The sequence below is a fragment of the Natator depressus genome, chromosome 3 (assembly GCF_965152275.1).
Source record: "Natator depressus isolate rNatDep1 chromosome 3, rNatDep2.hap1, whole genome shotgun sequence".
In the NCBI taxonomy this organism is placed as follows: Eukaryota; Metazoa; Chordata; order Testudines; family Cheloniidae; genus Natator; species Natator depressus.
Window position 1 is genome coordinate 80,978,109 of NC_134236.1, and position 16,873 is coordinate 80,994,981.

The 16,873-nt window shown below is 39.9% G+C and overlaps 1 protein-coding gene and 1 long non-coding RNA gene across 2 annotated transcripts in view; one reads left to right on the forward strand and one right to left on the reverse strand.

The window, feature by feature from the left end:
* Positions 1-9,239, reverse strand: part of LOC141984791 (uncharacterized) — a 47,830-nt gene extending 38,591 nt beyond the window's left edge. Inside the window, exon 1 of the long non-coding RNA XR_012638806.1 lies at positions 9,164-9,239. This is a non-coding gene — a long non-coding RNA (uncharacterized LOC141984791). The remainder of the gene's footprint in view (positions 1-9,163) is intronic.
* The window catches only part of LIN28B (lin-28 homolog B), a 132,011-nt gene continuing 121,945 nt past the window's right edge, over positions 6,808-16,873 (forward strand). Inside the window, exon 1 of the mRNA XM_074948169.1 lies at positions 6,808-6,950. The gene's annotated coding sequence lies outside the window, so the exon portion shown is untranslated. The remainder of the gene's footprint in view (positions 6,951-16,873) is intronic.

The window sequence follows — 16,873 nt, forward strand, 5'->3', positions numbered from 1 at the left end:
CCACCTTTTCTGCCCTGCCTGTCCTTCCTGAACAGTTTATAACCATCCATGACTGTACTCCAGTCATGTGAGTTATCCCACCAAGTCTCTGTTATTCCAATCACGTCATAGTTCCTTGACATCACCAGGACCTCCAGTTCTCCCTGCTTGTTTCCAAGGCTTTGTGCATTTGTATATAAGCACTTGAGATAACCTGTTGATCGCCCCTCATTCCCAGTATGAGGCAGGAGCCCTCCCCTCACAGACATTCCTGCCTGTGCTTCCTCCCGGTATCCCGCTTTCCCACTTACCTCAGGGCTTTGGTCTCCTTCCCCCGGTGAACCTAGTTTAAAGCCCTCCTCACTAGGTTAGCCAGCCTGCTGGCAAAGATGCTCTTCCCTCTCTTCGTAAGATGGAGCCCGTCTCTGCCCAGCACTCCTCCTTCATGGAACACCATCCCATGGTCAAAGAATCCAAAGCCTTCTCTCCGACACCACCTGCGTAGCCATTCGTTGACTTCCACGATTCGACGGTCCCTACCCAGGCCTTTTCCTTCCACGGGGAGGATGGACGAGAACACCACTTGCGCCTCCAACTCCTTTATCCTTCTTCCCAGATCAACGTGGGATGGCCGGGAAAGGTACATGACGCTTGCATCTTCAGGAACTCTGGTCTGTTTCAAAAGCTGCAAGAAGGGACTTTATTCCCAGACCAGAAAATAACTGTTGGGGACGTTAAAATGCCTATATGTATCCTTGGGGACCCAGCCTACCCCTTAATGCCATGGCTCATGAAGCCATACACAGGCAGCCTGGACAGTAGTCAGGAGCTGTTCAACTACAGGCTGAGCAAGTGCAGAATGGTGGTAGAATGTGCATTTGGACGTTTAAAAGTGCGCTGGCGCAGTTCACTGACTCGGTTAGACCTCAGCGAAACCAATATTCCCACTGTTATTACTGCTTGCTGTGCGCTCCATAATATCTGTGAGAGTAAGGGGGAGACGTTTATGGCAGGGTGGGAGGTTGAGGCAAATTGCCTGGCTGCTGGTTCTCACAGCCAGACACCAGGGCGGTTAGAAGAGCACAGGAGGGCCCGGTGCACATCAGAGAAGCTTTGAAAACCAGTTTCATGACTGGACAGGCTGCGGTGTGAAAGTTCTGTTTGTTTCTCCATGATGAAACCCACCGCCCCTTGGTTCACTCTGCTTCCCTGTAAGCTAACCACCCTCCCCTCCTCCCTTCGATCACTGTTGTCAGAGGCAGTGAAGTCATTGTTGCTTCACATTCATGCATTCTTTATTCATTCATCACACAAATATGGGGATAACTACCAAGGTAGCCCCGGGAGGGGTGGTGGAGGAGAGAAGCACCAGGAGGGGTGGTGGAGGAGGGAAGGACAAGGCCACACAGCACTTTAAAAGTTTAAAACTTTAAAACTTATTGAATGCCAGCCTTCTGTTGCTTGGGCAATCCTCTGGGGTGGAGTGGCCGGGTGGCCGGAGGCCCACCCACCGCGTTCTTGGGCGTCTGGGTGAGGAGGCTATGCAACTTGGGGAGGAGTGCGGTTGGTTACACAGGGGCTGTAGCGGCGGTCTGTGCTCCTGCTGCCTTTCCTGCAGCTCAGCCATACGCTGGAGCATATTGGTTTGATCCTCCAGCAGCCTCAGCATTGAATCCTGCCTCCTCTCATCACGCTGCCACCACATTTGAGCTTCAGCCCTCTCTTCAGCCCGCCACCTCTCCTCCCGGTCATATTGTGCTTTCCTGCACTCTGACATTGTCTGCCTCCACGCAGTCGTCTGTGCTATGTCAGTGTGGGAGAACACCATGAGCTCAGAGAATATGTCATCACGAGCGCATTTTTTTCGCCTTCTAATCTTCACTAGCCTCTGGGAAGGAGAAGATCCTGTGATCCTTGAAACACATGCAGCTGGTGGAGAAAAAAAAAGAGGCAGTGGTATTATAAAGACACATTTTCTAGAACAATGGCTACACTCTTTCACGGTAAACCTTGCTGTTAACATTACATACACAGCACATGTGCTTTTGTTCCAAGGTCGCATTTTGCCTCCCCCCGCCACGTGACTAGCCCCTCACCCCCCCATCCCCCGTTCCATCTCCATTGAAGGAGTCAAAGAACACGGCTGGGGTCGTGGTGGCTGAACCCCCTAAAATGGCATGCAGCTCATCACAGAAGCGGCATGTTTGGGGCTCTGACCCGGAGCGGCCGTTTGCCTCTCTGGTTTTCTGGTAGGCTTGCCTCAGCTCCTTAAGTTTCACGCGGCATTGCTTCGGGTCCCTGTTATGGCCTCTGTCCTTCATGCCCTGGGAGATTTTGACAAATGTTTTGGCATTTCGAAAACTGGAACGGAGTTGGACTAGATGACCTCCTGAGGTCCCTTCCAACCCTGATATTCTATGATTCTATGATTCTGATAGCACAGATTACTCTCCCCATACAGCGATCAGATCCCGTACCTCCCATTCGGTCCATGCTGGAGCTCTTTTGTGATTCTGGGACTCCATCATGATCACCTCTGCTGATGAGCTCTGCATGGTCACCTCTGCTGATGAGCTCTGGCCGGCGTGGCAAGCTGCAGGTGACCACGCAAACAGGAAATTGAAATTCAAAAGTTCGCAGGCCTTTTCCTGTCTACCTGGCCAGTGCATCTAAGTTGAGAGTGCTGTCCAGAGCGGTCACAATAGAGCACTCTGGGATAGCTCCTGGAGGCCAATACCGTCTAATTGCGTCTACAGTACCCCAAATTCGACCCGGCAAGGCCGATTTAAGCGCTAATCCACTTGTCAGAGCTGGATTAAGGAAATCGATTTTAAGAGTCCTTTAAGTCGAAAAAAAGGGCTTTATCGTGTGGACGGGTGCAGGTTTACATCGATTTAACGCTGCTAAATTCAACCTAAACTCCTAGTGTAGACCAGGGCTAAGAAAAGCAACTTGTAAGACTAAGTGTAATAGCACTATTTGATTACTTTTATGTTGAGCTCTAAGAATGGAACCCCAGCCACAAGAAAAGCAGGAATCCATGATGGCAGCTGAGTGGGCAAAATGTTTGAAGGTCTGAGAATGGTACAGTATGTTGTGTAACTATACAGCACAGGCTGAGATCATGTAACAGAACTTTGTGATCAGCATGTAGTACATAGACAAAAGGAATTAAAAGCTATACATTGTAAGTACAGCAACCCTGTTGGATCATATTAAAGAAGTTCTGTATTAAAATCACAAATGAGTTTGATTCCCCATAGTTTAAATTCCAGGGTATTACTAATTAAGAGGTCTCTTGGGTTTTGGTACTGTTTCTCTCCCTCTATGTGTGAAACTTGCAAGCTGCTAATTGCGTTAGTACATTCTAAGACAGAGTCTGTTCTCAAAGCAATTCACAGAGACTCAAAGCAATACTCTAACAACAGAAACAGCACCCAGAGACTCCCCGCCCTTTTGTTGTATTAACAATTGTGATTAAAATAGAGATAGAGGATGTATGTGGATGGATGCTCGGTGTGGATAATAACGAATGATCAGGGAGGTGCCAGCCTAAGAATCCAGTGTCCATCGGCTGAAGAAGGCGTCAAGTGGAAATAACCAGAGGACCCCCGGAGGGCAGACTGGAATCCACCCAACAGCCTCAAGAATGGGAGAACCAAAGAACAAGATAACATCTGGCAGCACGGAGCCGTCAGGAATGTGCCATCTGCTGATTGATTCAGTAACAGCATGATGAAGCAATTCCCACAGACTGGCCTAGGAAGAAATTCCTATAAAAAGAGACTCTAAAAAGTGAGAACTTTGGGGTCTGATTCTGCAAACCAACTTCCAGGAGCATCAGATGAGCATCTGACAAGGCCCTGCTCCCTCCTCATGTCCAGGCCACCTGGCCAGTGGCTTGGCATGAGCAACTCTAAGGCTGGTAACTATGATAACAACCTTGCAGAACCTGTGTGTGTGTGTGTGTGTGTGTGTGTATATGAATGAATGTGTGAAGAAATATGAGATTGAATGGAATGTTATAGCTATAACTAACTGCTTACTATGATTCTTTCTGTATTCACAATAAATGTGGTATTTTGCCTTTTTCCCTTTAATAAGATCCTGCTGGTTTTTAATTTATTGGTACAACAACCCCTTACTGGAACCTCATGACTGCAATGTATGTATAGAGACCTGGGAATAGAATTCTGACTAGACAGCATGTTCAGAGACTCAAGAATTAAATCCCAAACATGGGTGGGCCATTGGAGACTCAGTAAAGGAACTCCACGTGTGAGATCTGAGACTAGAACCTTATGAACAGGGCAAGTATGCCAAAACTACCAATGGAACCCTATACACACCATGCACAAGGGCCCAGGAATGGGACTGTGCAAAAAAGCAACCTGTTCTGAGACCCACTTTTTCACTCTAATTTGAACTGTGGTAGTGGCACATAATAAGAGCTATGAATGGTATGCTGTGAGCAGGTCAGTTAGGTCAAGACTGAGGAAAAGAACTTGGAAGTAGGTGATGGATTCAGAGACCTCGGCATGCAACACTGTCACCATGCAACATGTGATGAGAGTTGAGAGCAGCTCGTGCACAGAACAGACCAGGTATTGGAATTAGAACACTGGAATGTGTGGGCTGGGTGAAGACCTGGAAATCTGGAAGTGAACAATATGCTGAGACCCAGAAATGACAACCTGGTCAAGACCTGGGAATAGAACCTTGTGTGTAGCACAAGCCAAGACACAAGATTGGAGCCTTGCAAGTGATTGGCACACTTAGAGACCCAGGAGTGCAAGTGGGTTGAACATACTGAGTGGTGAAGTCAGCTCAAACCAAAAAATGGAAGCCTGAGTATGCAGAAAATACTGAGATCTGGAAATGGAGCCCTGACAGAAACCTGGACATGAACTGTTGAGACAAGGAGGTACCTGCAAACTCTTAGAGAACAGGTTGTTGCGATGTCAGGCACATTCAGAGAGAGGAGTGGATCTCTATGCAAGATGTGTTTTGGCCCTGTGGGATAAGACCTTCTGCGACCTGATCAGACAGAACCTTGTGCCCGTAGAACACCTTCTTACCCTGGGGGACAGAACATGGGATTGCCTTGCTTCGTTTCTGATGGCCGCTCACTGCTGGGGGCACCAGCAGAGACCTTGGGCTGCGTGACAAAACCGTGCGATGTAATTACTGGGTGTTGTGTAGAGTAGACCATGGGATGGAGGGAGGCACAGCCTGGAGAGAGGGACGAACTGCATGGGGGGAAGCCTGTAACATGGGGGTTGGGTGGTCTCTGTCGGAGGGCAAGAGCTGGGAAATGGAAGAAGGTTTCAGCCCCTAGGGAAGGCGGGAAAGGGAACCCAGCGCCGGCCACCCCTTCTGGAGGGCAGGGGAAGGAGCCCTGCGTGCGGCACAGCCCGAGCTGGGGCGGGGCATAGCTGAACCCCTCTGGGTGGGCTGGGAGCGCCTCAACCCCTGGGTGGCTCGGCCTCGGTGCCGGTTTCAGGCTGGGAGCCTTCCAAGGAGGGAAGGTATCAGACCTGGCCGGAGGCCGGGGCCAGGCTGAGGCGGGGCGGGCGGGAAGCGCCCTGCGCGGACCGGTTCCAGCCCCGAGGCTGGGGGGGCGGGCGCCCCCCGGACAAGCCGAGTCCCCCCAGGCTCGCGCGGGAGCCCGCCTGGGGAAGTGACTCGCGCTTGGGCTTCAACCTGCCGCGCCCCCTGGTGCAGCCAGGGCGGGCCGGGCAGGTGCACGCCTGCCGCGGCGTGACTCAGCGTTGGAGCGGTAACGGGCTGCGGCGTCCCTGCCCAGCCATCCAGCCACCGCCGCTCCGCCACCGGCTGGGAGCGTGAGCGCCGCGTCCCTCCCCCGCCGCCAGCCCCGCTCCGCCGCCGCCCCACAGCGCCTTAGGAAGCCAAGCGCCACCCGCTGCCCCCCCCCCCCCAGCCCCGCCTGCCCGCCCGCGTAGCCCAGCGACCATGGCGCCCGGGAGGTAAGCGAGCTCCAGTCACTGCTCCTTCGCCGTCCGTGCCGCGCCGGGTCCCGCCCGCTGCCAGCGCCGCAGCTGGCACCTGCCCGGCACCTTTCCCGCGGCGTCCGCGCGCCCTGCACAGATGCGGGGGGGGGGCGCCTTCGCTTCCCCTGCAGGGAAAGTTGCTTCCCGCCGCCCGAGCGCCCCTTTATTTCTCCCCAATGTTGCCATTGAGATGCTGCTGCCGTGGCGAGTGTACTTCCGGGTTCACACCTTCCCCCCCACCCCCCCTCTACCGCCCTTCTCCGAGGGCTGCGGTTACCCTGGAGAAGATCAGACGCCTCGGAGCCCAGCGGCCAAGTTGCTGCTTCCCCTGCGGGGGGAGGGGGGAGAGTGTATTGCATGTGATATTACAAATAAAACAATAATTAAAAAAGGATCGAGAGACAAGAGCCGAGCCTCCCTGGCATGTCACCCCGGGGTGCGCGAGGAGAGCGCCAGCGCTCGCATGGTGCATCTGCAAAGCGATGGGCAGCTCCAGGTGCGAGCACAAAGGGATTGTATTAACTTGCTCCGGTCAAGGTACAGGTTGGGATGCCCGCAGGTGAAACTGCGCCCGTTCGACGCCAGGGGGCGTCCCGTGCTCTTGGGATCCCTCCACTCCCTGCCTTTGCCCTCTGGTAGCAAAGAGATCTTTGTAACCTACCAAGGAAACAATCTTGTACTGTCAATGTGTGTGTGTGTGTGCGCGCGGGGGGAGGGGGGAGGTTTGTGGGGGGAGGGAAAGATGCAGAGGCACAAACACAAATTAGGACTCTGGAGGAGCGAAGGAGAACGATCCTGGAGCTTGAGCTGTTGCAAAAGGAAAGAGAAGGAGGAAAGTAGATGGACAACTACATTGTGTTTGCCAATCGGTGCGTCAGCTTTAAACTGACTAGAGAGCAGAGGATGCAGCTGTCTTGTACGGATTTGTGCCCCAAAGGACTGTTTTTTAATTGCACCTTGGTAACTATTCCTGCCCTTTCGTGCTTTTTTTTTGGTGGGGGCGTGGCGGGGGGGATGTTACTATTTGATCTCATACATAATTCCGTGTCCTCTCTATGGGGGTTTTAAATGTAAGTAATGGTAAGGCCGCCATTTTGAATTGTTTCATGCAACAGAACGAAATCTTAGGTCGATCTCTGTGTTTCCTTGCATTTTCCCCTCAGTGTTTTTTATAAATGGCTCCTAGTGGTACTGTGTATAGTTGGGGTCATTTTATAGTAAACTTAAAAAAAAAAAGTAGCACTGTGCTGTTCTCCTGTGAAGTTGTCCTGTTGATGGCATGTAATGTAAGGGAAAACAAATAAATGTCTTTAAACTTTGTAGTTTCTGTTTTCTGGTTTCAAACACTGATAGAAATCTGGCTATGTCAATTTGATTTATGAGTATAGACTAGAATGGCTGGCTTCAGAACTAGTTTCAGAAGTATGTATTTCTCTTTTAGCAATGTAAAATTGAATTCAATCCTGGTCCAGGAAATATTTTGTATTTAATTTCTTGTTTTGAGTTATATTTTTATTAACATTTTAATTAAGCACATGTTATTTTAGTCATCTGATTTAACAGGAAATCAGTCAATTCAAACCCTGTGTGTATATGCATAAAAGATCAGAAAATATAACTACACACTTAATGTTGCTATTTAGCCAAGCTCTTTTAAAAGCATAACACCAGTATATTTTAAATAGTGTAAATTCTAAAGTAAGTTTTAGAGGAAGAGAGGTTTAACACTTGTTTGAGTTACCTATTGTAATTTGTTAACGTCACCTAGAAAAGATGCTAGGCATTTAATTGTTCATCACTTTTCCCTGAGTGTACTTACTTGATATCTAGTTAGTCTCATACTGTAGTACAAATGAATGAAATAGTAATACAGGTTATCAACTTTTGCTAAAGGATTTAGGCATGTTACTTATGTAACCAGCATTACATTTAAAAAGCCATTAACTAATATTCTAGTTATAGTCTGTTTTGGAACTTCACATTTTATGTGCATACGCTGTCTAACTACATCTACAGCAAAGCATGTGTTGTCATTATCAGTATTAGCTACTGTTAAGAAAATAAGAATTGTAGCTATAGTTTTATAATAGTCAGAATTGTAGCTATAGTTTTATAATAGTCTAAATTGTTTTCAACATTTTAATTTAATGAAGCATCCATCAAATTTATATTAAATTACAGTAACAACCATTTAGAGTTAGATTGATACTGGATTGTACAGTAAACCATATAGGAAACAGACATTTCATTTTTAAAGGTGTAAAGATGGTACCTTATTTGTTGGGGGGAAATATTCTGCCATTTACTTTTTTGAAAATTATTCACAGGATATGCAGTTAAACTGTAGTCTTCTGAAAGAATGATACTGTACAGCAAGAAAGATCACTAAAATATGGAATAAATATATAACCTCAAATTTATTAATAAGTATACCAAGAAGTCAAGTTTTCTTTGTTCTCATGAAACAATGTAACACAAAATAGCAAAGTAATGGTTACTTATAAGCAGACTGTTTAGTACATATTTAAAAACAGCTGAGGTAGAAAATACAAGATTGCGTGAAGAAATGAGCTATCAAACTTATATGTATATAAAATGAATGCTGCAAGGGATACAATTTGAAAAAAAAAAAATCTTAACAGAAATCAATAGTAAAGTCATTGTAGGAGACACATTAGCTGATATGTATTAGAAACTTGAGGAGACAGGAGAGGAAAAATGAAAATTTCATATGTCTAGGCCCAAATCTTCATTGCTAGGATGTAGTGATAAGTCACAAGCAGTGTTTCAGATCAGATTCTCCAAGCAGAAGGATGACTTAATAAGTCTTAGGCAGTTAAAGGTTTTGTTCTTCCTTTTTTCATTTTGAAGTAGCTTTTTGTTTGCATCATAGTTAAACAATGTGATTTATAATGTGATCTTGGGGAGGGGGAGAGAAAGACCTACCCGATGATTCTCCTATTACAATATGTCTGGACAGAAGGTAGGTTCTAAAGGAACCATTTTTCCTCCAGAATGAGCCTAAAAACAATACATTGTGAGGCATAACTGCTAACTTGTTAATCAGAATAATAAGATTCCAGTTATCAAGTACGACTAAAATTCACACTATTTATAGCTGGCAGATGTACTTTATAAAGCCAGCTGTATTTTGAAAATGTGAGGGTACATGCCTTTATGGAGTAGCTCCTCCTATGACATGATACTGTATGATGTCGCTGACCGGAGTGCTGAATCAAGACAGCCATGTTGATCACTACTAAATCCAACTGAAAAACACATCCTGAAGTTCTGTGGAGGTTCAAATACAAGAATAACTATAGTAAGTTTTGTCTTTATTATCTTATTTTTGCATCATTCATTCACTAAGTGTAGTAGGCAGATAGATGCTGTCTCAAGGAAGCTTATTCCACTGAATTGTATTAGTTTGGTATTGAATGAGTTTAGGAAAATCAATTAGATCAATACTATGGCACTCTCTTGTTTTGAAAATGGTCCTTTACCACCATAAAGACATTTTAAACCATCTTACATAAAAATGAAGCCTAATTTTTTAAAAATACACATTTTTGAGTCAAACAATTTTTAGACCTAAGTTTGCTATTAGCCATTTTTAAACACAGTTTCAGATTGTGAAAGGGTATTTTGAGAGCTAACATCAAAGCATGTGATCAGTGACTAAAAAAAATCAATGATGATATGGACAAAGTTCATGTAATTGCGTATACCCATTAACAACAAAAGATATGAGCATGAGGCTTTTGTTAAAGAGTTAAAATTTGGAGGAGCCAAGCAGACTATAGGAGAATCTTCTCTAAATTTGTTTTGTGTTCCAATATCTCTGGTAGGAAAAGCTCTTTCTTACATAAAGCATTTTGTGGACTAGTTCATGATGTGTGTTATTTCAAAAACAGTTGTATAATAAAAAAGCAAAATAATTTTAATTTGCTACTCTTTTTGATACATAAGTGGTAAAAATTTTAACACAGGACTTTGACATACTGCTTCTAAAAATAGAATGATTTGATATGCAGGATCCTCAAATTAAAGGTCAAAGGTGACAAACCAGGACAAAGGTCATGCAGCTCATTTTCAAGCAATCAGTTTCTAGTTTTTTCATGGCTGAACAAAAGCTTAATTATACAGAGGGAAAAAAAGAGGCCTGTAATGTTAACTGATCAGTTTTCACAAAGAAATGGAGATTTACACAATTTCCGAAATAATGTACATTCTCAACTATGATTCTTAATACTGAATTTATGCTGACTTTGATAGAAATATGTATATACATGTTTAGGTTTAAACACTAAAATGTCTTCCTTAATTTAGTATTTTACCATCTCTAAATGGTCTAGATGCTAGTACTATGTACAACTGGGAATTTGTAGGATGGAATGCAGTCATTTTTCTAATAGTATATGGTAAAGTTCTTAAGATTGCCAAAAAGTTCATACATATATATCTAATGTTTGCTTTAAACAAAATTCTAAAATTGAAGACCATGTATTCTGACAGTGGTGTATGTGTAGATGCACACTAGGTTAAAAATAATCCCCCTCCCCTCCAAAAATGTATCCAGAATAAATAGCTCTCTATATCAATAGCTAGTTGCTAGCAAAGAAACGGCTTCTAAAACTGTCAATTTTATTTTGTTGGAATAAACCTTGTTATTTTATTACATATAGTGTTGTGTTCTGCTACCCCACTACCTTTCAGAAAGGTGTGAGGGTTTTGTTTTTAACTACAAACACATTTTAAAATGCTCTTATTTCTCTGTGTAGGTATGCATGCTATTTAGGCCAGTTATTTTTAATAATTTAACCCTCTTCAATGCATCTTACATCTATCTATCATCACTACCTATGTTACTGACAGTACTTCAATGCATAAAAGGTTTTTCAGTCTGGCCACAACATATACATGTAGATTGTTAAACTAGTGTTGAAAATATTCACACACTGAGCATTATTTTGTAACTCAATACTGAGACTGATTTGTTTAGTAATATTTTAGATGTTCTACCACTATTGTACATACTTCATAATAAATTCTTGCATGTGCAATCATTTTGTAAGAAAAAATAAAATTCAAGATAAATGACAATTTCTAATCTCCAAGAATTTAGTATCAGTGATACTGTTCTGTATTCTCATTTTAAATTAATAAACAATTTCAACTAAAACAAACAAGATCTACCATTGCATTATTTTGTTCAATAACTTATTTTAAACAATGACTCAGCAGGAATGTTTATTATATGGAACTACTTTTTTTTACAATTAGGAAAATTTCACATACCCTGAACTGTTTATGCTGCATTACTCACACTTATGTGAAAAGAAAATTTCAATATTAGATTGACATTAGTGTTGTAAGCACTGTCTTTTGACAAACACACATTTTACTTTTAATATGTTTTCTTTAGCTTGGTTGCTTTATTCCTGGTAAATTCCTAATATTCACACCAAAAAGAAGACCTATAAAGGAGCTGAATTTAAGCTTGTGAATCTGTTAGACTCCGAAATGATAATTCACTAATTATAATTACAGAAAAAAATTGTTGTTTTACAGGTAAATGGCCTGTATAAAAGTATAACAAAAGTAGTGTGGAGCACAAAGGATGTAACAGAGATGAAATGTTAACTCCATGAAGAGCAAATATTAATTTGAAGTACAACAAATGAACTTAGAAATGCATCTGTAGCATCTACAACCAGTCATGCTGAAGCTTTTACAGAAGTATATGAATTTTTTTAAACATATAGAATATTTTTAAGTAAAATTTTAAAAAGTAGTGCAATACATAAAGAACAGCAACTTCATCCACTGAAGTAGTTTTAACATGGTTAAGTTCTAATTGGCAAAAAATGCTTTTATTACCTGACTGCAAATTATACATTGTGCAGTTTACAGTTTCATTTTATTTATAAATCCAAATTCTAATTTTGGCTTAATTAATTCCATTTAAATTGAGGCTCTGTTGAGTTTAGGGAAAGGTTACAAACACAGATTTAGAATTATTTTCTGTGTGATGTTCATACCTCATTTGTACTGTAGAGGACATATCAAATGTAGTGTCATTATGTGGAATGGAAGGATTGTACATATATTTTTATAAGTTAAAGCTCAATAATTTTAATTTACAATATTGCCATAACAGCTCTTATTTGATACACATCTTTCCAACATTTATTAAGCATTATTTCATTTGTGAGCAAATATTATTCTTAAAAATGGCTTCAAAATGAATATGAACCACAAGTTTAAGATACATTTACATTTGTTTAACTTTTTAATAACTTGAATACAAATTAAACCAATGATCATAAGTAGGCTTTTCAGAATTAGATTTTTTTTTATAACTGATGGGTAATATTTATTTTTTAACCTTTTTTTCCCCCAGTTGTTATCTATTTAAGTTGTCATAGTTGCAGGAAACTATAGGGGTGTCAGAGAATAAATAATAGTAGGTGGTCAGATTTAAAAAGTAAAAGCTGTATAACTGATTAAATCAAATTCTGATAAGTTCTCAAGAAGCATTTTTCTTTCTCTGCCTATCTTTAAATTTTGATTGTCAGTAGAAATATTTTTTCATTGGTGTGTGTGTGTGTGTGTGTGTGTGGTGAAATCACTGTTGACATTTGACAATAAAAATCTAATCCTTCAAAGCCTATAAACTATGCAAAATATCTAATAAATTTGGATTTTTTTTTATTTGTCTCACACGGGTACTCAAGTTATTGTGAACAAAAGAACAATACTAGCTACTTCTGGAGATAATCACTTTGAAAGCTAGTTCAGTCCCATTAAATGAAGGCATATTTATAACTTCATTTGCTTAAGAAAATGCGAATTGCTCCAAATTTGGACAAATTAGCTTTAAATTACTATTTTACATGCTAGCTGTAAATTTGAATAAAATGCTGAAAATATGACAAGTAAAAAGAGACTAAATAGTTGCTTTTCAAAATATTTTCTGTTTAGACATATTTTTGTACCCTTGAAAAGTAAAATTGGTTACAATCATATGAAAATATAGTCACTATTCTATGTTATGGAATTTTTTTAGATATACAGAACATTTTCTATTTAAGGTATTTTTTCAAATTCTTCTAAATACAGAACATATAAAATAGATAATATGGATTAAGAACAATTAATCTCACTAAAAGGGAATGAGAAATGACTTTATCCAATTGTATTTCTTGATTATACCATTATTGTCACTTTACTACATTTTTATTTAGTAACTTTAGTGCATATGATTAAAGTTTTAGCCTTTTTGATCTTGGGGTCAAAGCACATCATTTAAAAGAAACTAAAAATTAAATTGAATGGTGGTATTTCACTTTTAAGAGTCAAATGTTGGTCCTATTGGAGTCAGTGGCAGACTCCACACCATCGAGGTCAATGGAGCTAGTTATTCCCAATTTACATTGCTTTACTAGAACAGTCCAGAGTCTTGACATCAATGGGTGCAGATTTTGTTCTTATGTGCTCCTGTTCCAACTGAACTCAAATGGGAGTCTAGTAACTGATTGAGTGGGAGCAGAACTGGGCCCTCTGGTTATCAAAAATGCCTACATTATTGTGTACCAAATAGTCCACCTTACTCCTTTCATATGTCAGCAAAACATAGCTAGAGAATATCACCAAGTTATTTATATTGTTAACCACACAGGGTAATCAATTTAACACATAACAAAAGATTCAAAGGTTCAAATCAGCAAAGAAAGATTAAACCTCTATTTGCTGATCATTAAAAAACAAAACAGAACCAAGTCAGTTTGAAGGATTTTTACTAAAAAAGTGTGTCAAGGTGAATTCTTGAATTTAGAAGATAATGGAAAGGAGTTACTTTTCCCATACCTGCTTTATCACTTCACTTCCTAAAAATGTTTAGTGCAATGCTCACAGTATTGGGATGGGAAGAAAATTGTGAACAAAATTACACAATGTATGTAATTACACAAGAAAATGAAATCTAGTTATATAATTTCAGAAGAGAATAAGTCACAGGAATTATGTTGTATCTTTAGCAAATTATACAATATTGAATAGGTAAGCCATTCGTTTGAGGATGTGGATCAGTTCCAGTGTTGTTCTATGTGTTTTATTTCCAAACTTTGAGATGTTTTGAATTTTACAGAATGCAATTCAATTTCTTTGGGATATTTTAAATTGATTTCTGTACCTTACTTAATGAAATATGAAAAGAAAGTAGGGGATACAATACCAGATACCTTTTAAAAAAAAACACTTTTTAATGAAGTGTAGACCCATCACTTAGGATTTTGTTTTAAAACTATTGATATTTCTAAAAATTCATAAACATTTTAGCATTGTTAAGTGTCAGGTAATTTGTTTGATTTAGCACTCCTCTGCAGCATTTGCAACTAAGATAGTGCAGCATGTTGCTAGTGCACTCAATCAGAAGTTGAAGTGACTATAAACAGAAATAAACTGATTAGTCTGTGTTACTGTCCAGCAGCTGAATCAAGTGCAAAAGGTAAAGCATACACTATATAATATATAAATATATTTTTTTAATTCACAGTTTTTAAACAAATTTGTTAATGTTACCATAAGGTCTTTATTTTTTTTAAGAGTACCTGGCATTTTCTCTTAAAAATAAACAGCCTGTAGTATTTAGGTGTTCACAATTTATCTAATTCAGTTTCTATGACAGGTACACCTGAAATCCTTAAAAAAAAAAAATCCATCCTAGATAAGAGTTGCAAATAGAAAATAAAGGAATGTTGTATCTTTTTCTGCCCCATATGAAATTTGCTCACTAGTTAGTAGTAACTTTTTATTATTGTATATTTTACTTTTGTGTTCTGATGTATTTTGTAACTGTTTTAAACAATATAATATTAATAAAATATTGAGTCCACTCTTGCTCACAGTAAAATCAATGTCCAAATTTTGATGGATTTCAGTGGAGGCAGGAGCAGGCTCATTGTTTTAAAATTTTTGTTCTAGCTAATCTCTGAAATAGAGCAAACAATTTTCTATGTAAACAGGCAAACTATAAATACCTGATTTTCTAACCCTATTACTATACATTCAATTTTCATATGGCAGTAAAATTGTTTAAATTAACGCTCTGCATTATGTGAAATCCAAAACACTGTATAATTTTGCTGGTCACTAAGAATTTTGGGGAAAAATGAATGATTGGAGGCATACTATTGCCTTTCACTGTCCAATATGAAGTGGCAGAAAAAAAACCCCTCAAATTATTTTATGTGTTATCTGTAACAAAAGTAAAGATTATTTCATAGGTATAATTTATAACTTTAACTTTCACTCTCCTTGAGTAGGTTTTATTTCCTGTTCTGTGATGATTGCATGGTATCTTCAAATATCCCTTTATTCCTACAACTAGTTTCCACTCAGACATGTTACGATTAAATGCCTATAGACATTTAATCAGGCTTTTAAAGCAAAGAATAATTTCTCTCCAAAATCCTCTTACTAGGCTTGATTATTATATAATCCTTGATTAGCATTTATTAAATATTAGCAATTATGAAGCCTATTTAAATATGAATTTCAATTTCAGCACTAGCAGATCCCAATTTGCTTGAAATATTTATACCGAAGAAGTGTAGGAAAAGACTAACCTATCACTGTTACTATTAGCTGCTTTAGGGCCCAAGCCTGCTCCCATTTAAAGCAGTGACTAAATTCCTATTGGCTTCATTATGATGCAGTAGAATATATGACAACTAGTTTTTTGTTTATACAGTTTTAAGAATTAATTTAATAGAATTAAGATGTTCAGACTTTTGAAGTTATTTTTATAAGCTAGCATTTCTTACAATTATATGTCAAGACTTCTATAGCCTATTAAGAAACAATTAACACCAAGTCTTTTAGAACAGTTACATCCCATTTACTTTCTGTATAATAATCTATTCTGATGCTTATGATATCCACATATTTATATACATGTTTACAAATACATTGAATGAAGTGACAAAAACAAGGTTTTTTTTTTAACCCTATCTAATTTTCAGAGTACCAAATTCGGTAGTTACTGCAATTCTTAATATATTTCTTTTCCAAAGTATTTTGAATCCTCCCATAAACTAAAGCACATCACTTGTCAAAGCCAGGAAAGGATCTCTTACTCTATGTTTGCATATTTCATTATGCTGCATAAATAATGTAGCTAAATCCGAGAGACAAAAGCCACACAGCTGCAGGTTGGCAGAAGAGACAAGTAAAAACAGGGATTGGGCTGTAATAGTTGAAGGTGTAAAAGGAAGGATAGGTTTAATATTAAATTTATAAACTGCTCTACTGGAAAACAAAACTTGATATAGATGATCACAAAAAACAAAAACAAAAAACAAAACGGAGACCAGTTGCTGGTGTTATTGCACTGCAAGGGAAAACAAGCTGGCTATCACCTTTTCTAGTTGCTGATGCTGTATAGAAGTGGGGTTAACTAGAGGATAAGAAGTTAATATACAGAAATTTGATTCTCACTTGTCTTTGGCTGTTCACACAGTGAGAGAAGGAAGGTGGAGATTCCACATTTGTAGGAAAAGGCTAGAATCAACAGTCAGGACATGATCTCCAATTGCAAAAAATCTCAATTTTCTTTAAAGGAAGAAGAGATTTAGATTCACATCCAAATAGAACATGAAGTGGTTTATTTGCTTTGGATGGGTCTTACTTAAGGTAGAGTGTATAAAAATCAGGTAGAGGGAGACAAAAAGGACATAGGCTGGTAGCAGGTGAGTTTGTGTATGTTCAAATCTATTAATCTTCCTTGCTCTAAATAATCTGCACAGCCTGAGCAACAAGATTACTCTAAACAGAGTCAGTGGCTTTCCTTGAGTGTCTCTTACTATCTACTGTACTATGTT